At 39.2% G+C, this 17,592-nt stretch overlaps 1 protein-coding gene across 4 annotated transcripts in view; it reads left to right on the top strand.

The window, feature by feature from the left end:
- The window catches only part of OGFRL1 (opioid growth factor receptor like 1), an 89,942-nt gene that overhangs the window by 19,757 nt on the left and 52,593 nt on the right, over positions 1-17,592 (top strand). The window lies entirely within an intron of this gene.

Genomic DNA, 17,592 nt, shown 5'->3' with positions numbered 1-17,592 from the left:
TCTTTTTTTTCTCTCGATTTTTTTTTTCCCTCTAGAGAAATCCTCAGGTATTCCTGTTAGCTTGCAAGTGAATTAAATATTGGAAAGGTACAATGAAGATGGAAACAGGTCATAGGGTAGGTTGCTTTTATCTCTTAGGAAGCAATGTGGTACTGTTCACCTAGAATGCAACCAAATTATATACATGTACACATTTAGAAACCAGAAGTGTAGGGTCTGTTTACACATCCTCCAGGCTGAATTTATAACAGTGAGGAGTTAGAAAAGTGACACTGTATAAGCCTTAGTGGTGTTTTGTACTTTTTTCAGGGCAGTATGTGCTTTGAGGATAGATGGACCGTAGCTACAACCTAGTACATAGCTTCTGTAATGGAAGAGGTAAAGCAAGGTTGCTGTCTATTACAAGGCAGTGGGCAGTGTCCTAGATGGGGGAATAGAGGGAGGCTTGAAAAATAAATGTCTGGCTTAGCGAAGAAAAAGAAAAGGAGAAAAGGCAAGCTAACAAAGCTGAAAATGTGGGATGGACAAGCATGAGAGAAACAGTACCAAAAGCTTGAAAACAAGTGCTGCAGATAAAATTTTTGAAATACTTAAATATTTTCAGTCCATTTTTTGTGTTGAGCAGTAGAGCATAACTTTGTCAGGCAAAATATGTCACCAGTGTACCTCTGCTGCATCTGATCAAAAGCATTCCTGCATGCCTCACTGACAGGGTGGAAGCAGAGCACTGACCGGCTCTGTGGGGAGTGAGGGTGTGGACAACAGCATGAGAGGGATCAGCCTTTAACTGAAGGTGTCCTAAAGAGTGTACCGTTGTGTTTGAGAGAGAGAGACTGCATGCTTATGTCTTTTGGAAATCCAGCCTTCAGAGGATTCATCTCCGTGCAGTCAACAAAGAATGCTGAGGGGTTTTCTTTTCTTTTGTAAAACATGGTTGTGCTGTTTTGACCTCTAAAGAGGATCATCAGCATCATCTTACAGCTTGTGTTGGATGGTATTTTTGAGAGGGATAGAACTTGGCTATATAAAAACAGCACATTAAAAGTGTCATTTGAGAGTTCAGAGAGTTGGCTGGTCTCAGACCTGAAGTAGCTGCACTATGGATTACTTCTAATACTGAGCATGCTCTATCTATGAGCTGAGGTTAACAGATCAAATTCCTAAGTTAGTCAGTCTCTGATTCATCTTTTAAATGATCCAGGTCTTCAAAGTAAGCCAAATTCTCTACAGCAACAAATAGTTCCACTTCTCTGAGCATACTGAACAAGTAAATAAGTCCAGCAAAATCTAAATGCAGTTTGGCAAGACAGGATAATGCTGGAAACATTTGCCAGAACTGACTTGGCAAAAGCTCTTCTGTTTTCAGTAGATTTGGGATGGAATCTGACAAGCTCTCTCAGCTCTCTCTCCATGGGAACTATGTGACTCTCTTAAATATTCTTACTATTGGGTGGATTGTGTGTAAGGAGTATATCTATAGAAGCACTGCATGCCTTTCTTGCACAGTATCCCTTATCTCTAAGATGTGAGAAATGGATTATAGCTACATTAACAGAATCATTCTGATGTTTTTTAAATAAATGGGAAAGCGTGCCTGTAAATATGAAGGGGTGATGCTTTCTCCAGTGTTTAAACTTAGTAGTTGTTCTGTCCCAGTCTGGCCTTTGTGAAGGTCTGATTTCTGTCAGGAGGGCCTCTGGGTTAACAGCCAGCAGATTAATATCTTCCAGTGGAAACAAATCCCAGAATATAGAAAAACCAAAAAATAATGGAAAGAAGTCTAGGCCCATACCCTCCAGTGTATTATTTTTTTCTTCTTCAAATTTCTGGTGGTGTTTGGGGTAGCACAAATACAGATTGGATGCTACTGTTTCAGTTTAGGCTGTTTGCTAACAGTGGGCAGTAGATGGTTTGGGGCATTAGTTAGATTTTCCAGGCATATGTGACAACATGGAAAATAATTTTTTTACACTTTATGCAAGCTGTAAGCAGGTAAAGAAAGAGAAATAGATTAAGGAAAACAGAAGCACTGGGGGCAGGGGATAAATAAATGGCAGTCTAAAGAGAGCAAGATAACTGCCACAGAATTTGTAAGTTGTCATTGTCACAGGCCTGGTTTCCTTTTCTATTTATTTTTGAGTTTTGAATTCCTGACATGACTGAGCTGAATGTTCAGGCTATAGCAAGATGCTGGTGGTGGCATAAGGATGTCTAAGATTGATGTTCAAAGAAATTTAAATGCTAAAAATTAGACAGGGTCACCCTCTGGAGGTCTTTAAAGGCATCTCTGTCCATGCAGGCAATTTTGTACTTTTTTTAGAAAGACTGCATCATTTAGTTCCTAAGCCGTAGAATTATCCTGGATCAGGTGGTTGCTTCCACCTCACCCTGGATATTTGGTGGAAGCACAATATATGACAGAACTAGACTGGTCACTGGCTGAATGGGAGAACTAACCTGTCCTGTACGAGTGGGTTTTTTACACCATACTGAAAAAAAGTTGGTTAAGGCAGTTCATACAGACAGGTTAAATAGAAGGTTTTGGCAAAAAGGTTCTGGTCTAATCTTCTGGCAAGCGACTAGGGATCTAGGGAAGAAATTACATTTGGCAGCTTCTTTAAAACGTGGGACCCTAAAGAAGTAACTGCAAAGGCCAAATCTCTTGCATAACCCCCAAACTACAATAAAGAGCAGCCTGAGTATTCAACAAGTGATAGTGTTAGCTATAGCTGTATTCTTATCAATTGTCAAAAGAATAAAGGATGCATTCTGTTCGTGACTGATGAAGAACATTTAAGTTTTATACTTTTGCACCAAGTTTCTGTGCTGTCCTAATAGCTGCTGCAAATGTCCTTGGCAGAGTCAGTGGGGCCTGGATAGTAGCCCTCTGGTCACCTGCCTGAACTAGGTGCCAGCTAGGATCTCTAAAGCATTGGTAAAAGTTGCATGATGCTGAGGGGTACAAGGTTTACAGGAGAGGCAACTGGGACTGAGGTGAACTGCCAGGACATTTAAACTGACTGCATATACTTATGTCTAGGTACCTGAATTAGACCCTAAATGCCTGCTGTAGAGTAAGTGAATCTCTGTAGGCTTTTTGACTGTAGAGGACTGCATGGTTTAGGTATCTTACTGCAAGTTTAATCCTACCCTGAGTGTCTTTGTCTTACTCTTCTTGAATCTGTAAATAGATAGGCATACCTGTTGGGATAAAACATGTGTAAGAAGTTCTCAGAGGAATCGGGATTTTGCCTGAGAATGTCAAAATGGTGTGTTTTTTAATAGATCCATGCAGTGTTACATTGTGGTGAAGTGTTGACAATGTTCAGAGATAATCTGGCATTTCATTCCCAGAGTAAGTCTCTTTTCCCTTGAATAAGTCTTTCAGGATTTAGTATGCCTTTTATTCTCTGAAACTGTATTGTCCCTCCTGTCTGTTGCCTAATCCACGTGGATGTTTTTCTGTAGCTCTGTGGAGAACATGTGGGGGCTTTGAAAAGTTGCTAACACTGTGTCTGTTCTCTGCCATCTGACAGTCTTAAGACAGGAAGCTAAAGGGTTTCAATTTCAAGATGGATCAAGTGGAACATATTGGAAACCTGTAAACAAGAAGTCTGATCTCCCCTCTTTTTCCCCTTAAGTCTGCACCATAGCAACTATCTACACAGAAGGATTTCATGTCTTGTATGAGGAAATCTGTAAAGAAGCCTTGTTGTTCTTTTGTTCATTTCTATCACAAAGATATTTTATACAAATATATCTGGTGCTGTCCTGGAAAGTTGGGTGTTTCATTCCTGGGAGGAACTGACTGCAGATAGCAGCTTTGCGAAAAGATCTTTTTTTTTCTGTTACATTTCCTTCTATGTCAGTGTGCTGAGCTGAAAATCCGATTGTAAAGGAGATGCCAACCCATAGAAAAAAAAGCATGCAAGTTTCCTTGTCTGAGCATTCTCCTCCTCATGAGGAAGATCTGCACTTTTTTCACATTAGTAAAATGGAATTAAAGTGGTAGCTTTAGTGAGTGTTTCAGTGCAGAGTTTGAATAATTAAAATTTGGAACTTGACACATTTTTGCCTCTGGCATTTTGCAGTTGCTGCCTATGAGAACAGTGTTATTTTGGAATGTTTCGAATCTTCTGTCAGCATCACTGATGTAAGACTGGTTTAGACCTTATACTGCCAAGTGGACATACATTGAGGGTATGAGGTATAAGTGCTTCTCTTAAGACAAAGGCAAAAAGCTGCAAGCATGAAATAAAGATATGAAAATCATCTTCCTTGCTCTTGTGTCAGCTGCACCCAGGTCTAAGCCTGTCTACCACTTTTCTGTGGTTATATATGTCAGTTTTCTCCACTGCCAACTGAATGTCTGATGTTTGTGAAGGTGCTTGCACAGCGGGGATGAAGCTTAGAGATCCCTGCCTGGGTACTCTCCTTGAGATGCACACAGTTTGCCTTGTCTTCACAAGTGCTATTGTCTACAGCTCCTCTTGTGTAAGTGTACTCATTTACTCATAGCTAAAACAGATTTAAAATATTTCTAGAAAGGGTATTGTGCTTTAAGTTCTTCAGACTTATGGCACTTTCTGATGTCATGGGACGTGGGTGATTAGACTTGGTCATATCATTGTCGCTGCTTCTCTTGCAGAGAAGCTTTCTGAACTGATGGCAGCCTACACTTGCTGGGTGTATTGACTTAAAGGTAGTGTCATTTGCATTCTCCTCCATGAAAGCTACAGATCAAGAAAATGCTTTGCTTTCAAGACTAATGCTTTTGAATTTTCAAAATTGAAAATTCAAAAATATTTTGAAAATATCTTTGTTCCTAGAGATTCAGCAGCTCCTAGTAGGATGTGTACAGATAAAGACTTTTGCCTTAGCAGTAAGTAATTTTTAACCTTTCGAAGATGTTTCTGTGGTTGCAGCAAATCTGTTGTGTTGTGTGAAGTATATGAGTAGAAACAGGATGTGCTAAAATTGCATCATGAACTAAAATCAGAGTTGTGACATTCATCATATATTGAGAAATAGTTTGCACTGAATTGCTTGAACTCTCTTACGGAATAACTTGCAGGATATCACTTTTTACTGAAAAGAACATCTGAAGATATGTATCGTCTAGTTTTCATTATAAGCGATAAATCATCACTTTGATTTGATTGCATTTTGGCTTATGTTGCCAGTGCTCTTTAATTTGCTGGAATTCATTTGTGGAACCAGTTTTCTCCTCTTAGGAGAGAAATATTAGCTGGTGGGACAAACATTTCTTTGAGCTGACCAAAAATGTAACTAATGTATCTTGAATGCAGTGATCTTTGGATGTTAGTATATATTGCAGGTTTTAACTGTGGTTTGTATCTGCTCTTACTGTAAGCTTCAAACGGTGAGTGAAATATTTGGAGTTTTAGAAAATGAGGTGTGTACTTTCAGATCTTCTCACAGAAATTACTGTTGTTGCAATAAATTCTAATGCAGAAGATTTGTGTCAACCTTCTGCCTTTCCAAAGAATTCAAAGACACATGATGTAAAATTGAACATCATTTACTCTTCACTTCCACATTTTATCACTTCAGAATGAAGGACTCTTTAGTTTAAAAAACTAAAATCTGATCCCAACTTCCAGTTTCCTCTTTGGTTCCCGTTTTAGCATGTCTTGGCACTGCTCTTGTGTTGGTAGGAGGTGTCACTTTGCTGAGCTTTAGGGAAAAAAGTTTCCTTGCACTGGCATGACCAGCACCAGGACAGATTTTTTGTTATGATGAGGGTGTATACTATCCTAAAATTTGGATTTTGGCTTCTGCTGAAGTCTGTAATGGTGATGACAGAGTCATGTCTGATACCATCCCATGGTAAGCTCAGTGCAGTTTGTGCAGCCCTCCAGGGCTATAAGCAGGCAATGGTCAGTTGCTGCAGCCTCGAAGAGAAAGCAGAGTATGTCCAGCTGGAAACATAAGCCAGGCTGGGAGGGAGTCATCATGGCTTTTTAATCACCATCACAAGATATTCTCACTATTTTACATAGCCTCCTAACAAACAGCCTGTGTGCCACTTGCCATCAGCCCTCTCTGGATTTGTGTTCAGAAGGTAAAATCAGGATGTGACTGGACTCTACCTAACACATCAGTTCCCTCAGTACGACCCGTAGAACTGCAGTGCTGGTAAAAAGTATCTCTAGAAAGGAAGTACCCGAGCTGCTTACATCCCTTTCTTCTCCCTTTAATACTTGGCAGGATTTCACTTAGCTTGATCAGGAAGTTAATATGGGCACTGCCTGAAATAACTAGCTGCCTGCCCTCATCTTGAGCCAGAAAGGGCACAGGCAGAACTGTATGCAGTTGCTTTATTTATTTAAATTGTATTTTACTTTATTTTCCTGTGCAGCAATTTAGATTTCATGGTGTTTTAAGACTTGTGAAAGAAAATGAAGCCTCTGGCCACGGTTTGGTTGGGTCTAGAAGAGGTTTCTTGCAAATTAGGTTTTCTGAGAAGTAGCCTGCTCATTTTTGTACAGAGAGAAGCTCTGGATGTGAGTAGCACTGTTCCATGTTAGCACAATTCACAGCCCTGAAGAGGGGAACAGGATGAGATTTTGCAGCTTCAATGTGGGAGGCATTGGGCAACAGAATTTTTTTAAGATATTATTTCAGTTGCCAAGCCACTTACTTAAAAAATTCTTGTGCTGGAGCCTGTCTCTGCCCTTATCTTCTGCAGCTGACCCTCGAGTTTCTTTCTTCCTGCTTCTTGGACGGAGCTTGGATTTTCACATTTTCTCTGAAACTTCTTTGCCTCTTGTGTCATATCAGCTGTGTCTGTCATAGTCACCAGGCAGGTTGTAGGACTGGAAGTGAGGTAGAAACAAGAAAAAAACGTGGTGCCTTTTTCTCTTGTGCATGTTTGCCTTGTATTATACATTGACCATATGATGTTACAAGTTTGATTCGTTGGCAAAATGCATGCTGAGAGCAGCTTTTTGCTTCATTCCTGTGTTAGTAACTGTGAGATTGAAACCACTTCAATTACCATATGGACTGGGTTTTACAAAAGTTATAATTCTCATGAACGTTGTGAAAATTAGAGTTTATATTTGTATATCCTACCCTTGGAGATTATAGTTTTCTGTATTTATTTGTTTAAGTACAGGGTACAGCATGTACTATTTTGATGTACTATTTTTGATGATCACTGTATTGTTCCACTTCCTTAAAATAAATAAAATAAAAATAGACTAATGCTCTAGCGGCATGCTAAGTGGTGAAAGGTTGATACTAATTAAATAAGGTTCTCAAAGTCCATGTATGAAGAACTACAGATGGTCCAGAAACCTTGTAAATAGTTTCAGTACTCTGCCTTTGTATTTTTCCAAAGTTTGGGTAGTCTAAAGTCTTTCTGTGCATTAAAAAAAAAAAAAAATAGGACAAACCCCACAAGAAAAGAAATGTTTCTTTATTTTGGCATGACTTAGGTCCGCATGTGCACATGTGGACGTTAGGCAGCAAGAGGACAGGTGGGGATGGAAATACAGAACTGCTGCTAAATTGGTACCTCTCAGTTCCTTTGTTCAGCATAAGATTTACTTTAACCACAGTAAAATAGATGTGGTTTTTCAGGAAGCCTCCATATGAAATAGCTAAAAAAATGTATCAGCATTTGACTAATGCTCAACTTTACTACTTTTTCATGGAAAAAAAATACTGCTGCTTCTCTCTTCTTTCAAACTATTTCGGTGACGTTTCTGTTTCTGTAAACACTGTCCATGGGCTGGCTCCAGGACTCTGTTTGTTCAGAGCGTGAGTTGGGAGACTCCCTTCCAACAGAGGAAATGGGACGATGTGTTAAGCTTTCGTTGGAGATTGTTCTCTTCCACAGAAGCTGTATCCTCTGCGGGAAAACGGAGTTGGATCCCTGCCACAGCATGTCCGTGATGTTAACGAGTAGGAGAAGCTGTGCCTGCTTCAGCAGCAGCCTGCTAATTCAGAGAAGGGGTTAGAGAACAAAGTGGAGTTTGATGAAATTTAAATGCGACACTTAATCCTGTTAGCACACAGAGGGAAAAGTTTTTTGTTCCATGGAGGGGAAGGAGAGGAGCTATTGAATTTACCTGAAATCTATGCATCAGGAAGAACCATATCAAATGGAATCTGGGTCTGTGCCATGTTTCAAATACATCATCTTTGCCAAACAGAAACCTCAGCTGAGCCTCTGTACAACTGAAGCCCTGCTTGTTTTCAACCTGCAGCAACTGTTGTTTAATACAGATGAGCAACTTGATCTTTGGCTTGGTCACATACCATAGTGATGAGCCTTACTGAAATACTACAAAAGAAGTTTTAAGTTTTCTGCCTATTTAGGAGAAAAGAAAGTATGTTCAGGTGAGGGGTTTTTTACTGTCTTCATGGTCAAGTAGCGATTTTATTGCAAAAAAAAAAAATTCAGTTTCAACATTGCTGCTTCAAGTAATGCCTATTCTTTTCTCTCATTTTTTTCTTTGATGTTGTTAATTAGTCAGCCTTAGCCAAAAGTGGGTGAAGTGCCTTCATAAGTTGTCAGTCAGATGTTCGGTGTGACCGCAGCACGTGGGGGTGCTGAGCACCGTGACTCGTATGAAGTCCCTGGCACAGTTCTGGATTGCAGTGGGTACATGGACCTCCCCATGAATGGGTGGAGCGTGGGGCGAGCCAGGGGGGACTGGTGGGACTGGTAGGTGCACACAGTGTGAAGGGGAAGACTCTGAGGGAGGCTGTGAGGGTGGAAATTGCAGTTCTGTTAAGACACAGTGAAGAAGAAAGCACCAATGAGCTGTAACAGAAACTGTCTGCCCTCGTGTGATATGGATATAGAGAAGGCGGCTTACTGAGGGTAGGGAAGGTTGCAGATCTTGATGGGCCTAGATCATGGCAATGGCTGCTGCTTGATTCAACCAAGAAGAGACAGGAGGCCCTAGAAGGATATAAAGGTTTGTAGAGTATTCCTTCTGGCAGTAGTTTTCTCAATCTGTTCAAATCACGGCAAAATTTTTGCCTTTCCTTCACTGGAGAATGTTGTGTAAAAGTGAACCTGGAAGACAAGGAGTTGCTGGATGGGCTGGAAATGTCAGGATCAATTGAAAGGACTTCAATTTAGATTTTATGCATAAATAATTTGCAAACCTGGGTGTTTGACTAGGTCTGTGGAGTTGCAAGTATTAATAATGTGTTAGAGTTAGCAGGCATATTTTTCTTGAAGTGTTGGATAGATTGAGAAAGTTTTCATGTGTGCTATTGGACATAGAGTAGAGGCAGTTTTCTGGGCCATGTTCACAAAGGGGATGGAGTTTTTTTAATTGCAAAGTAAACCACCCAGACTGAATGTGCAGAAGAGCTTTTAAGGCTCTCCACTGTAAAAACAAATGGAATGTCTTCTGAGAAGGAGTGAAGGAGGAGGGTAGCAGAATAAAAGACCTGGTTCTAGACTGTCACAGGAAAGATTGACAACTCAAAATATACAGGGATGGAATAGTGCGAATATCTTCGGTCTTCAGCAAGAGCACTGTTTGCTAAGTTAACCTGAAGAAGATCTGGGATGGAAATAGGAAAGTGAAACTTAAGGCAACTACTGTGCTTAGGGAAGAAATGGAAATCTGGGTATTTAAAGAAGAATTGAGTCATCTAAGAGAGGCAAAATAATTGAAGGATGAAAATTCCCTATTAAGGCATACTTTGTCATTAAACTTATTTGTAATTCCTTGTAAAGAGGATGTCTTTAAAAACAAACGAACCAACATAACTATTGTAATATGGTTATAATAACCATAAGACAGTAGCAATAAGAAATGCTTCCTGCATTGCTTAATTCTTACTTGTGAATATAATAGAATTCTTAAGCCAGCATTGGCAAGAAAAATTAAATGTACAACTATTTCAAGCATACTGCCAAATATTATTCCTACTTATCCATGTAGAAATGACAGCATTTCAGACTGGCAATTTCCCTTTTTTTAAAAGCATCTTTAACTAGAACTCTTTTCATTGAGGAAAAAAATGTGTCCACCATTCTCCATCTGCACAGGCATGCCAATACTGCCACGTAACTCTTGAAATGCCAGCCTCTTTCAAAGTCTCACAGCTGGAATGCCATTTGCCATAGTGTGTTCAGCAGCAGAATTAACTGCTTGGTGGGTGTAGAGGAAATGCTAGTAGGGGATAGCTGCACATAATTTAGGTAATGTAGAGAAGAATCCACAAACCCCTTTGACACTCAAGGGTGAACTTTAAAAGATTCTAGGAAATGAACTGACTATAGGCTTCTTTCTGCTCAAGTTTTGATGCTGATGTGAATTTCCAATAACTTTTAAGTGCATCTTTGCAATTTTGGTTCTGCAGAATCTGAAATTCTTTGTATTCTTAAAACTTTGATTTTGAAGGAGTTATGTTTCTTGAGTGAAAGGAGCTGGCTATTCTGTTATCCTGGCATAGTGTGCAAGCTGGCTGTTGAGTCATGCACTCTCGATGCTGGTAATGTTCTTGAGATTTCCTGAATAGCCAGTAACTGGAGTGGTACTTATCATCTGGACATAGCAAACTCGGTCTGAGCAAGTGGCACAAGTAAAACTGAGAGCCTTGGGTTTGGCTTTGCACATTTTGAATGTGCAGAAAGTTGGGGGAAAATGACTTGCAGAAGAGGCATTGTAGAAACAAGTGTTTACGTGTAGGGAATTTGAGGGAGGGAAGTTAACAGAGAGAAACTATGAGCCTCAAGGGTCCTTTTTACAATTAGAGCCAAGACTCAGGAATTAAAAATTCCAATTTAGAGAGTGCACATAAATTACCTCTTGTTTCAAACTGGCAAAGACGTGCAGTTGTATGGAACAAAATAGGAATTGTGAAAGGTTTCCTAATGAAAATCAAAAGCAAGGTGAAACATGCTTATAGTTTTTCTATTTAATTAAGCACTTAGGTTTGGAACAAACCCTGCCTTTCCTCTTGAGTCAGTGATTAGGCTCCTCCAGGAGAAACTTCTGAGACTACAAAGCTCACCTGAATTGAAGGGAGGTTCCAAGGCTTAGTTTAGGTATGAAATTAAGAGGTGCTCCACTTTAAGTGGTTTGAGGGTTTCCTGTAAAACGATTTACTTCACATTCTTTTTTTTTGCATTCGCTGCTGCTCAATTTACAGGCAGTTTGTACTCCTTCGCCCCTTCAAAATTATATGACTTTCAAGATGTTGCCTCTCTGCTTTTTATTTCTCTTTTTCATATTAATATCCCAAATTATTGAGCTGTCTATGTTATGAAAACCTAAATGCTCAGAAAAAATCTCTACGTATTTGTATTTCTATTGCTCTCTCAATTTTACTCAGTCTGAGATACGAAACTGTACAAAGGAAATCCAGGAGTGTGCTAGGGTTAAAACTGAAGCTAAAATCTCAGAGCTGTGCCAAGATGGCCCTATAGGGCAAGACAGATATTTCAGTGAGTTCTTTTTGAAACCAGTGGCCTAAAAAGTTCATTTTTTGTTTAACTCACCAACTTTCTTTTGATGATATAATTTATAAAGTTTTTTTGCATTGGACTTACGAAGACGCATGCACCGAGTTGATTGCATTTAGTAAGAAAATAAGAGATTTTGTAAGACTATGTGTGCTGGTTTTGCATTAAGCCAGTATTAAAATTATAAACATTGATTACATTATTCCTATACAAGCAGATTTTCCTGATGTAAATTTCCACAGGTCAGTGTGTGTTATTTTGCTTAACTGAATATTTCTCACAAAATGGAAATCACAATGTCACTAATATTGAGTAGTTATATGCCAACCAAAATTTAAAGTTAGGTTTCTTAATCACTTAATAATTCTCTTATTGGTTTCTTCGGTTTCTGGTGTTCTCTCAATGCATATTTTGATTCAAAGTAAGACTTGTTGGTCATGGTAGGACAAGAAGCTCAATCTATAAACTCACAAAGCTCAAAATTCTTGCTGAGACTAAATAATGTAGATTATATTTGGCATGGGAGAGTGATTTCTTTCCCTTTTTGATTGTTTCTTACCATGGGCACTGATGGTCTGAAGTAAGGCCTGCTCTTTAAGTAGCCTGTGAAACCTGCCTGGTGAATAGCTTTAGTAGCCAGGTTTGTAAATGAATTTGGACATGGAGCAGAAAAAATGTTTACATGCCATATGTTTTGCTGCAACTAATTTCTACCATCAAGAAAACATAGATTTATATATTTATTTGTGTGAAGAAGTCAGATAAAGTTTGCTGTTAGAAGTTTCAAAGCAAAATCACCTCAGCCAGAGATGTTCCACTCTAACTTTCCATTGCAACTCTTGTAAAAAATCAGAGATGGGGAGAACTTGGAGGGAGCCTGTGCTGTAGCACAAGGACAGACATGGTAATGCTTGTTTTGCAGAAAAGCAACCTTTTATTTAGCTTAGCAACCTCATTGCTAAATATTCCCTGTCACTTTGCAGCATAATCTAAGGAGACTGAAGCTATTTAGGAACAGAGGAAACGTGAGTGTGTGGGGCCAAGACTCACTGCTAGAGAATCTGATGAGCATGAGAGAAGAGGGCAGTGAGCCTTAATAGTAGATTATTTAGTATCAAGCTGGTTCTTCTTGTCCTGAGGCAGTAGAAGTTTAGGCCTATTCTTACACCTTTTTTGGGTTTTGTTCATGTTGATAACGTGCAAATGAGATCTATTGTGTGTGATTTTTTTTCCATTCAGGACTTGTGGAAGGGCTGGATTTGTGTACCTGGACAGCTGGGGGGAATGTTAAATAAATGTCCTTATCAGCCTGGAGTAGGGGGTTGTACTAGCAATTCTCTAGGCTGTACTGACATCTGGTGGCAGTTTATGTATTTATATAGTATTTGGATTATTTTTCATTCAAAGGTGGGCAAATTAATTCCCTGTCTAGAATATGCCTGCTTATGTATTTGGGACTGTTTCACCTTATTTTGTGGCTTGTGTTTGGTGGCTGTTCTTTCCCCACTGTCTTGCTTCTGATTCTCAGAGCAAAAACTTTAAAATTGTTGAAACTAATCTTTCTTTTGCCTAGTTTAAAAATGTATTGACTTTGTTTTCAGATTGTTTTTTATGTGTCTTATAGCAGTTATTTGGGAAAGGAAACATTACTTTTTTTTCCTTTCCCTTCAAATAGTTGCAGGGCTCGGGAAGAAAATGAATAGGATAGTTTTCTTTCTTTGAAGCTGAAAAGAGAGCTGAAAGAGAGCCCTGAGATCCACCTCTGTTTTTAGGTCTTCCACATCAGACAGAGACTTCAGAGTTCCTCTTTACATACACGTATATATAAATATATGTTTATAAAGTGAACACAGAATGTTTAAGAAGGGAAAAAACCAGAATTCTTTGCCATGGGCTTGATGTCGTCTTAGAAACATGCCAGGCTTTTTCTTAGAAAGTTGATAGCAAATCATTGTTACCAGGACTGCAAGGTGTTCACTGAAACTGTGTGGCCTTCCAGGAAGGGGCAGGTGAGAAAGAAAACCCGGCAATTTTGAGAGAAATTGTTCTTCATGTGGAGAACAACAGTAGTGAGAGGTTTGTAGTTTTAGTGGTCACCACACAGAGATGGAAACATGGAAGACTCTAGCTAAGCTCTAAGGATGGCTGACACTGTGACTGCCCCTTCCCAAATCCAAAACTCAATTCTTACCTCAAACTGATACGGCTGTTACTCTGTATACTAACTGCTTCTTGAGGGGTGACTGATCAGTGGAGGTGAATTGGGAATATCTCCAAATGTAGAGACCACACAGTCTCCAGGATTCGACCAGGCAGAGAATGAAGAGTTTTAAATACCTTGCAGTCTTCCCTGGCCCTGCTCCTTTTTAAGTTGATTGTATTCAGAAGGGGGATTCAGCACAAGTATTTTGCCCCTCAGGTAGGGGCAGGTAGGTCAGGTAAGCCTCCTTGTAGGCAGGCTGGCCTTCCCTATGTGCATTATGAATTTTGAGGAAGGTTTTGAGACAGTTTTGAATTTTTGTAAAAGGCAATGTAAGAGACCTTCCTATATAAGTAGTGCATCCTTAGTTTTGCTAATGGCATAATATTTATAATGTTCAGTGATAGTTGCCCTCTTTTTAATAGTGTGCTTGATGCAGAGCAGAAAGATTAGCTTTTTTAGAGGGCCATGAGTACACAGAAGGTAGCATAAAGTCAGCTCATCTTACAAGCCTGTAGGAGAGTTAAACCTTACACTATATATATTTTCTCCCTGATTGCAAACAGGGTACTTTTTCTTTATTTTATGGTCCTCTGCTGTTGGGTGATATATTTAAGTGGTTCTGGCTGTAACAAGTGTTCTCTAAAGTGAGCAGTGAGTAATTTGTGCATGTTGGCACCCAGCTTACTGTCATTACCAGAACTTAAACATCTAACTTGTTACAAAGGGAAGAGAATACGTTTTCTTTTCAGTCCTTTCCTTTTGTGCTTAGTTGTAAAATGAAAGTAAATTAATGACTACTGTTTCTTTATAGGGTGGCATTTACTGGGCAACTCACAGTCTCTTCTTTCCAGGTGATGGCAGGGCAGTGCTTTAGTTTTGGGTTGTTAGTTTATTATTGCGCTGCATTCTTTTAGCAGCTGCTTCTTACGTAACTCTCTGTACTACATTTTACAGTCATATCCCTCAAGTGTCGGAGAGGGAAGCCAAGGGAGGGAGAGCAGGTTTTAGGATCAGGTAAATAACTATGTCACTAACACTGCCTCTTGGAGATCTGGGGGAGAGAGCTTTTTTTGCAGTACTTAATCCTTACTTTTGTGATAGCTTTACTGAGACATGATCACTTGTGTGGCTATCGGTGCAGGTAGTGCCTTCCTTTAGATCCTTCAGGGGAGGGATTTTAGCCTGGCTTTGTGCAAGGCTTGCTGGCAAATCACCAACTCTATTTCTTAGACACCTACAGAAGGACGTGGTTTGCAATGGAAGCTGGGGCAAGCAGGTTGCTGTCTCTGGGTACCTATACATAGACAAGGAACTGTGCCTGGCAAGTGGTAGGCATCTATTTTGGCGAAGGGGTATGATATATGTAGCTTCTTATCCTCCCCAAGTATGTCACCTTAGGTGTATCTTTGACCGCATAAATATTAGTAAAAAGGGAGTAGCTACCTGAAACAATTTGGAAGTCAAAGGCAATCTATAGAGAAGCAGTAAAAATACAGTGGACCCATGCTTAAAGTCATCATTTAATTGCTATCATGTTCTTCTGTCATTTGTTTTGACTGTAAGCCCTTTAGAATAGGAATTACTTTGTTGAGTATAAATGAAGTTCTTGCCAGAAGATTTCTTTAAATTGTTTGAAGTTACTTGGTGCACCTTTCAGAAGCACATCTGAAATATATACGCAAAACTGACATATAAAGTCCTAAGTCATTTGTCTCATTCATTTAAATGCTAAAGAAAATATAATAAGTCTCAAGGGTGTTTGGGATTCTGTGATACCATAATATGTTACTTAGTTTTTATTTTGATTTTCATTATTCTGAAACTCCAGATTCTTTTTGCTTCATGTGTTTTGAGTATTTCCTTGTCACTGCATCGTTTGCCTTGACAAGTTTTCTTCTCTGTGTGTTGACAGTGTGTTGCCTGTTACAGCACTGGCACTCACAATTTTCTTAGATATGAAGCCCACAGTTCCAGTAGTTCCTAGGCTTATTTTGGAAGCAGAATTTTTTCTTGCTATAGACAGTTTGGGGTTTTTTTTATTTTTCCTTCTACTTACTTTATGGCAAATACAATATCAATGCTTTCTGAATTTACATAGTTGTGTGGGGGGCTTTGTACTGGGGACTAGGTTATTGGGAGAGGGCTCATATATTTGTTCCGTATATTAAACTTGGAAGATCTGTTTTAACGTTAGAGTGTAAAGCAAGTTAATATTTTTGAAGTCCGCTGTCTAATTTTAAGCCCTGGAATTTCAATTGTACTGAAAAAGTAATTGTAAATAACAATTCTAACCAATGGTAATAAAAGATGCACATCAAGATGATATGATGATGGATGTTTTAAATATAAAAAAATCATCATAGCTCTTACAGGATCAAAATAGGATCTGTTAGCAATAGAAATATCAGACACTTGTTAGCAAAAGATTGAGTGTACTGTGGTAAATTCCATCAGAGACTACCACAATATTATTTTTGAATGTTCTCTTGTAAAGGGCTGAAGTGCCTTCTGCAAATCATACTTAATCTGCAAAACCTTGAATGAAAAATGTAAGATCTCTTGCAGCAGTTCATGTGGGATTTCAAAACTAGCTCTGCCTCCAGGAGGACCTGGGACTAGATTAGCTACTGAGATGTTTTCACCTGGATTATTCTGAGATTTGCTCCTTTTCCTTGCTCTGAGAGAGCAGCTCCATGACTTCACTTAATGCTTTTGTTTCTACTGCTGGATTGGTTGTTGAGGCAGTGCCAGGCTGTTTCTTGCAGGGCTACCTGGCAATCTGATTGGTGTGGCTGCTTGATTGAAGACAGGGATTTCTTCTTCTGTTGTATGCCCTAGAGAAAGATCTAACCCACTGACCCCACTGACATGTGAAATCGGTGAATTTAGGAAAAATGCATCTTCTTAGCGCAGCACTAGCATCAGTTGTTTAACTGCTGACCAGAGAGATGGTTAATGCAGGACAGCTCAAGAAAGAAAACCTTTAATTCTTACAATCTGTGTTGCCTTTGCCCTTGCGGTCTGCATTCTTTTATAGCAGACTAGAAGGTAAAGATGATCAGATCTCTAAAGCCTTCCAATCTCTTTCAACTTTTGAGCCTCCTGCAAATCTCTAGGCCTCCTTATGAATGGTCAGGCAATGGACAGTTACATTGTCCCCTTCTTTCCCCTCCTGCTGCTGCTGTGTTTCCTGACCAAATTGATCCCCTCCAGGCACTGACTTTTAGATATCTATCCTGATTTTTAGGACTACTGGAATGATACCTAGATAATGGTAGAGGAGAAAACTCTATGGTTACTTTGGTCCAAATGAAACATACCTCATGCCCACAGAGCAGCTGTTTCCTTGGAAAGCTGGCCAATACACTGTGCTGTAAGTGGTGTTCATGTAATGATTACTGTACTAGACTTGGGGCAACCCTTCTATGGGTTGTGTTCTCAGCTGAAGCTCCTCTACCTTTTCAATAGCAGATTAACTTCTTTTAAAGTGCATTCCTGTGCTTCTATAACACAATTTGGGCCCTTGGTCACTTGAACATGGTTTTTTGCACATGCATTGTTTTTTAAAGCAGAAACTATTAATAAACTTGTCCCAAAGATTTTTTTATGTTGTACTAAAACCTGTTTAAGTGGCATTTTTTTCTCTTCTGAGAATTTTGACTTTTGTTCTACATGAGAAATTTTTTTCTTTTTTCTGATTGGGTTCTCTTTTTTAAAAAAAATATTTTGTTTCTTTGTTGTTTTTTTCCTCTTAGAGGTGCTGCCTTCAAGGCAACTGAATATTTAAAATGTTTCTGAGCGGAAAGTACAATCTCAAATGTGCCTAGACTGCTGTTAACAGCCACAAGTTGTTATTTAACCAAACTCTTCAATTTAGTAAGCTGTATCTTTAAAAGTATTCTTTTCCTCACAGTGTTCAAAAGTG

Source organism: Prinia subflava, chromosome 2, assembly GCF_021018805.1.
Source record: "Prinia subflava isolate CZ2003 ecotype Zambia chromosome 2, Cam_Psub_1.2, whole genome shotgun sequence".
NCBI lineage: Eukaryota > Metazoa > Chordata > Aves > Passeriformes > Cisticolidae > Prinia > Prinia subflava.
This window is presented reverse-complemented; position numbering and strand designations above follow the sequence as displayed.